Here is a 7,790-nt window from a genome sequence, read left to right as displayed (position 1 = left end):
CAAACATCTGGAATTCGTTTGCAGTGGCTTGAGGCCCTGGCACACTCTTTCACTCTGTGTATCTGCCTCATTCTCTCTCTGTCTGTCACTCTCAAATAAATAAATAAAAATGAACAACAACAAAAAACAAAAGGCTGGAGAAATGGTTTAGTGGATAGGGTGCTTGCCTGCAAGGCCAAAGGACCCAGGTTTGATTCCTCAGGACTTCTGTAAACCAGATGCACAATGTGGCATATGCAATTGGAGTTTGAAGCAGCTGAAGGCTCTGACATGCACATTTTCTCCCTTCCTCTCTCTCTCTCTCTCTCTCTCTCTCCTTCCCTCTTTCTCTCCCAGATAAAGTTTTAAAAATTGGGGGGAAAAAAAGCCAAGTGTGGTAGTACACACCTTTAATCCCAGCATTTGGGAGGCAGAGGTAGGATGATTGTGAGTCTGAGGCCAGCCTGGAGCTACAGAGTGAGTTCTAGATTAGCCTGGGCAAGAGTGAGACCCTATCTTGGGGGAAAAAATAAACAAACAAAAAAAGAAGATATGCAGGCTAGAGAGATGGCTTAGCAGTTAAGGCACTTGCCTGCGAAGCCCAAGGACTCTCTTTGACTCTCCAGACTCCATGTTAGCCAAAGGTGAGGCAAGCACAAGATTGCACATGCCCACTAGGTGGCACAAGCATCTGGAGTTCAGTTGCAGTGGCTGAGGCCCTGGTACTGGGACCCTCTTTCTCTCTCTCTCTGTCTGGCTCTCTCTAAAAACAATAAAAAAAGAAGATAGGGGCTGGAGAGATGACAATCCAGGTTCAATTTCCTAGTACCCACATAAAGGCAGCTGCACAAAGTGATGCATGCATCTGGAATTCCTTTGCAGTGACTAGAGGCCCTAGCATGCCCATTCTCTGAGCCTCTCTCTGTTTATGAATAAATTTAAAAATTTAAGATAAAGGGCTGGAGAGATGGCTCAGCGATTAAGGAGCTTGCCTGCAAAGCCTATGGACCCAGAGCAGATTCCCCCGTACCTACATAAAGGCAGATGCACAAAGTGGCACATGTATCTAGAGTTTGAAGTAGCAGAAGGTCCTGGCCCATACTTCTCTCTTTCAAATAAATAAACCTTTTCTTTCTTGTTTTTTGTTTTTTGGTTTTTTTTTTTTGGTTGGTTTTTTGTTTTTTGAGGTAGGCTCTCGCACTAGCCCAGGCTGACCTGGAATTCACTATGTAGTCTCAGGCTGGTCTCAAACTCATGGAGACCCTCCTACCTCTGTCTCCCAAGTGCTGGGATTAAAGGCATGCACCACCACGCCTGGCCCCTCAAAATAATTATTTTTAAACCAAGCCTGGTGGAACATGTGTGCAAACCCAGCACTTAGAAAGCTGGGGAAGGAGTGCTGTAAGTTTGAGATCAGCCTGGGCTACCTTCTGAGACCCAGTAATCCAAAGAAAAGTTTTTATTGTTTTTGTCACACTGGGGATCAACCCCAGGACCTCACACATGTTAGACAAGTGCCCTAACACTGGACCATAGAACCCCTTTTATTTATTTATTTTGGCTTTTAGAAGTAGGGTCTTGTTCTAATCCAGGCTGATGTGGAATTCACTATGTAGTCTTGGGGTGGTCTTGAACTCACATCAATCCTCCTACCTCTGCCTCCTGAGTGCTGGGAGTAAAGGTGTGGGCCACCATCCCTGGCTAGAAGTAATTATTTTATTTTTTAAAAAGTCTTTTTCTAGGGCTGGAAAGATGGCTTAGTGGTTAAGCGCTTGCCTGTGAAGCCTAAGGACCCCAGTTCGAGGTTCGGTTCCCCAGGACCCACATTAGCTAGATGCACAAGGGGGCGCACGCATCTGGAGTTCATTTGCAGTGGCTGGAAGCCCTGGTGCGCCCGTTCTCAATCTCTCTCTCTCTCTGTGTCTATTTCTCTCTCTCTCTGTCACTCTCAAATAAATAAATAAATAAATGAACAAAAAAAATTTTTAAAAAAAAGTCTTTTTCTAGCTGAGTATGTTGGTGCACAGCTGTAATTCCAGTATTTGGGAAGTCACGGCAGAACAATTGCCAGTTGAAGGCCAGCCTACACTACATATTAAGTTCCAGAGCAGCCTGAGCTACAGAGTGAAACCCTGTCTAAAACCAAAAGAAAAAGGGCTGGAGAGGTGGCTCAACAATTAAGGCCCTTGCCTGCAAAGTCTAGTGACCCAGTTCAATTCCCCAGTACCATGTAAAATCAGATGCACTAAGTGGTACATGCATCTGGAATTCATTTGCAATAGCTGAAGGCCCTGGTATGAACATTCTCTGTTTGTCTCTTGTCTTTCTGTCTCTCTCTTTGCTTGCAAATAAATAAATAAAAATATTAAAACAAAAGCTGGGCGTGGTGGCTCACACCTTTAATCCCAGCACTCAGGAGGCAGAAGTGGGAGGATCATCATGAGTTCGAGGCCACCCTGAGACTACATAGTGAATTCCAGGTCAGCCTGAGCTAGAGCGAGACCCTACCTCAAAAGCCCTGGCATCCTCATTCTCTTTATCTGTCTCTAATAAATAAAATTTTTCTTTTTTAAAGAAACATTTGGGGGCTGGAAAGATGGCTTAGTAGTTAAGGCTCTTACAAAGCTTAAGGACCCAGGTTTGATTTCCCAATACCCACATGAGCCAGATGCACAAGGTGGCACATGCGTATGGAGTTTGCAGTGGCCGGAGGCCTAGGCACGCACATTCCACACACCCCTGGCATGCCCATTTTCTCTCTCTCTTTCAAATAAATACATAAAATATTTCTAAAAACAACAACTAATTCTTGAGCCAGGCATGGTGGTACATGCCTTTAATTTAGGGAGGCAGAGGTAGGAGCATTGATGTGAGTTCAAGACTACAGAGTGAGTTCGAGACTACAGAGTGAGTTCCAGGTCAGTTGGGGCTTGAGTGAAACCCTACTTCAAACAAACAAAGCAAAATAATTTTTTAAATTAATTTAAACTTCTACTTTGGAACTGTATCATTTGTTCATATTGATTCACTCAGCTCAGGCCACCTCATAAAATGTAAAGCTATACATGAAAATAAAGGAGGCGCTAAGACCGTCATAGAAACCCAAGAAAAGCCATGTGGTTGGGTGAGAAAGTGCACATTGAAGTAGAATTCCATGCACACTTAGAGAGAGGGTTTATGTGTGACATTTGGCTGGTGCGGGCATGTGGCACTCCCTACCATGATGGTATGTCACCATTCCTCTGTATTTGTGACTGTGAGCTGACTACCTCATAATTCCAGTTTACCCATAATCTCATTCTGACTGATTCACTATGTCCCAGTTCAAATTCTTGACAGGAGAAAAAAACAAAACAAAACTGAAGGGCCTTGCTGAATTTTCAAACTTAAATGTCCATCAGAAGGTCTTGGAGAGCTTAGAGCACAAATTATTGGGCCATTCCAGAGGGTTTTGTTTTGTTTTGTTTTTGTTTCTATGGGGTAGGGTCTCACTCTAGCCAAGGTTGACCTGGAACCCACTTTGTAGTCTCAGGCTGGGCTCAAATTCACAGCCATCTTCCTACCTCTGCCTCCTGAGTGCTGGGATCAAAGGCATGCAGCCCCGCAGGCTGGCTAAATTTGCATTTTTTAAATTTATATTTTTTAGAGACAGAATTGGTGCACCAGAGCTTTAGCCACTGAAATCAAACTCCAGACACGTGCGCCACCTACTGGGCATGTGCAACCTTGTGCTTGCCTCACCCTTGTGTGTCTGGCTTATGTGGGATCTGGAGAGTTGAACATGTGTCCTTAGGCTTTGCAGGCAAGTGCTTTAATCACAAGCCATCACTCCAGCCCTAAATTTGCAGTTTTAAAAAAATATTTTGCTTATATTTATTTATTTATGAGAAAGAGGCAGAGAGAGAGAGAGAGAATGGGTATGCTAGAGCCTCCAGCCACTACAAATAAACTCCAGACAAATGTGCCTTGTGCATCTGGCTTACGTGGGTACTGGGGAATTAAACCTGGGTCCTTAGGCTTTGCAGGCAAGTGCTTTAACCACTAAGCAATCTCTCCAGCCCGAAAATTGTGTGTGTGTGTGTTTTTTTTGTTTGTTTGTTTTTTTACCAAATCCCAGCTATCACTTGATACAGCACCCTGGGAACCAACCTTGAGAATCCCTGGTCTGGTTAATCCTGCTTTTATATGTTTGGACAGAGCAACTGGGGCAAGCTACCTCATGTTCCAATACCATAAGCCTGAAATGACTCTCCAACTCATAATTGGAGATTTTTTTTTCAACTTCCTTCCCTTACTGGCATCCTCATCTAGGCAGTCACCCAAATCTTACAACCTTTCCTTTTCTTTATTATCCAGGGTCTCATCTCCCAGGCTTATCTATCTTCAGAACAGCTTCCTGTTCTTAGCCACTCAGTGCACACAGCTGCCAAATTGTCTGTCCCACTGATTGCCCTCTACTCTTTCTTTAAAAAAAAATAATTGTATTTATTTAGTTGTGAGAAGGGAGAAAGGGAGAGAGTGAGTAGGAACACACCAGGGACTCTTGCCACTGCACACAAACACCAGATGCATGTGTTACTTTGTGCATCTGGCTTTATGTGGGTATTGGGGAATTGAACCTGAGCTCTCAGGCTTTGCAAGCAAGCACCTTTAACTGCTGAGCCATCTCTCTAGCTCCAGCTCCAGTTTTTTTTTCAAAGTAGGGTCTCACTCTAGCCCAGGCTGACCTGTAATTTTCTATGTAGTCTCAGGGTGGCCTCAAACTCATGGCGATCTTCCTACCGCTGCCTCCAGAGTGCTGAGATTAAAAGTGAGCCCCTCCACACCCGGCCACATTTTAAAAAAGATATTTATTTGTAAAGCGAGAGAGAGAGAGAGAAGGAGGAAAGGAAGAAAGAGGGAGGGAGGGAAAGAGAGAGAGAATGGGCATTCCAGGGCCTCCAACCATTGCAAACAAACTCCAGACACATGTGTCACCATGTGCATCTGGCTTTAGTGGGTACTGGGGAATAGAATCTCGGTCCTTAGGCTTTGTAGGCAAGTGCCTTAACCACTAAGCCATCTCTCCAACCCTCCCTTTTTTTTTTTTCCCCAAGGGAGGGTTTCACTCTAGCCTAGGCTAAGCTGGAACTCACTGTGTAGTCCCAGGCTAGCCTTGATTTTCCTACCTCTGTCTACCAAGTACTGGATTAAAGGCATGTGCCACCGTGCCCAGCTACATGAGATCCTTCCTGAAAAAAAAAAAAAAAAGTTTTAAAATGTGAGTTTGGGGCCAGCCTGGGACTGACTACAGAATGAGTTCCATGTCAGCGTGGCCTAGAGTGAGACCCTGCCTTGAAAAACGAAAAATAAAATGTTTAACCAAGCTGGGCATGGTAGCATAAGCCTTTAGTCCCAGCACTTAACTAGAATGAGGTAAGAGGACTACTGTGAGTTCAAGGCCAGCCTGGGCTAAAGGAAGTTCCAGGTCAGCCTGGAATAAAGTAACACCCTGCATCAAAAAAATCAAAGCCAAACAACCAAATAAATGTTTAACTAGTTTTCCACTCTTTTTTTTTTTGTTGTTGTTTTTTTGAGGTAGGGTCTCACGCTAGCCCTGACTGACCTGGAATTCACCATGTAGTCTCAGGGTGGCCTCGAACTCACGGCGATCCTCCTACCTCTGCCTCCCGAGTGCTGGGAGGCGTGCGCCACCATGCCCGGCTGAGTTTTCCACTCTGATTCTAGTAATGTAGACTGTTTTTATTGTGCTAGAGATTGAACCTGGAACCTTGCACATACTTGGTAATCATTCTAATATATATCCCAGCCTGCTGTTTTTAAAAAAAAGTATTTTATTTTATTTTATTTTATTTATATAAGAGAAAGAGAATGACTGATGCACGCCAGGGCCTCTAGCCACTGCAAATGAACTCCAGATGCGTGCGCCACCATGTGCATCTGGTTTACATGGGTACTGGGGAATCAAACCTGGGTCCTATGGCTTCATAGGCAAGCCCTTTAACTGCTCTCCAGTCCTCCTGTTTTGTTTTTTTTGAGGCAAGATCTCACTCTATCCCAGGCTGACCTGGAACTCACTGTGAAGCTCTAAACTAGCCTCACTCAAAGTGTTAATTCTGAACTGCCTCAATCGCCTTACTTTAAAAAGGTATTTAAGCCAGGTGTGGTGCCGCATGACTTTAATTCCAGCACTTGTGAGGCTGAGGTAGGAGGATTGCTATAAATTCAAGGCTAGCCTGAGATTAATTTCAGGTCAGCCTGGGCTGGAGTGAGAACCTACATCTAAAGACCTAAAGGCCAAAAACAAAAATTTTTTTTTGAGATAGAGTCTTATACACATATTTCTGTCTCTCTCTCTATTTAATTATTTTTTTGTTATTTATTTTGAGAGAGAGAGAGGGAGAGAATATTCACGCCAGTGCCTTCAGCTGCTGCAAATGAACGCCAGATGCATGCACCCCCTTGTGTGCATGTGTGACATTGCATGCTTGCATCACTGTGCATCTGGCTATGTGGGACCTGGAGATTCAAATATGAGTTCTTAGGCTTTACAGGCAAGTTCCATAACTGCTAAACCACTTCTCTAGCCTTCTTCTTCTTCTTCTTTTTTTTTTTTTTTGAGGTATGGTCTCATTCTAGCCCAGGCTGACTCAGAATTCACTATGTTGTCTCAGGGTGGCCTCAAATTTACCGTGATCCTCCTAAGGCATGCACCACCAAGCCCAGCTGCAGCCCTAATTTTTTTTCTCAATCTTTATTAACATTTTCCATGATTATAAAAAATATCCCATGGTAATACTCTCCCTTCCCCCCACTTTCCCCTTTGAAATTCCATTCTCCATCATATTACCTCCCCATCTCAATCATTCTACTTACATATATACAATACCAACCTATTAAGTACCCTCCACCCTTCCTTTCTCTTCCCTTTCTTTTTAACTTACTGGCCTCTGCTACTGAGTTTCTTCATTCTCATACAGAAGCCCAATCATCTGTAGCTAGGATCCACATATGAGAGAGAACATGTGGTGCTTGGCTTTCTGGGCCTGGGTTACCTCACTTAGTATAATCCTTTCCAGATCCATCCATTTTCCTGCAAATTTCATAACTTCATTTTTCTTTACCACTGAGTAGAACTCCATTGTATAAATGTGCCACATCTTCATTATCCACTCATCAGTTGAGGTACCTCTAGGCTGGTTCCATTTCCCAGCTATTATAAATTGAGCAGCAATAAACATGGTTGAGCATGTACTTCTAAGGAAATGAGATGATTCCTTCGGATATATGCCTAGGAGTGCTATAGCTGGGTCATATGGTAGATCAATCTTTAGCTGTTTTAGGAACCTCCACACTAACTTCCAACAGTGTAGAAGGGTTCCTCTTTTTCCACATCCCCGCCAACATTTATGATCATTTGTTTTCATGATGGTAGCCAATCTGACAGGAGTGAGATGGAATTTCAATGTAGTTTTAATCTGCATTTCCCTGATGACTAGCGATGTAGAACATTTTTTAGATGCTTATATGCCATTCATATTTCTTCCTTTGAGAACTCTCTATTTAGCTCCATAGCCCATTTTTTGATTGGCTTGTTTGATTCCTTATTATTTAACTTTTTGAGTTCTTTGTATATCCTAGATATTAATCCTCTATCAGATATATAGCTGGCAAAGATTTTTTCCCATTCTGTAGGTTGCCCCTTTGCTTTTTTCACTGTGTCCTTTGCAGTGCAAAATCTCTGTAACTTCATGAGGTCCCAGTGATTAATCTGTGGTTTTATTGCCTGAGCAATTGGGGTTGTATTCAGA

This window comes from Jaculus jaculus, chromosome 7, assembly GCF_020740685.1.
Source record: "Jaculus jaculus isolate mJacJac1 chromosome 7, mJacJac1.mat.Y.cur, whole genome shotgun sequence".
In the NCBI taxonomy this organism is placed as follows: Eukaryota; Metazoa; Chordata; class Mammalia; order Rodentia; family Dipodidae; genus Jaculus; species Jaculus jaculus.
This window is presented reverse-complemented; position numbering follows the sequence as displayed.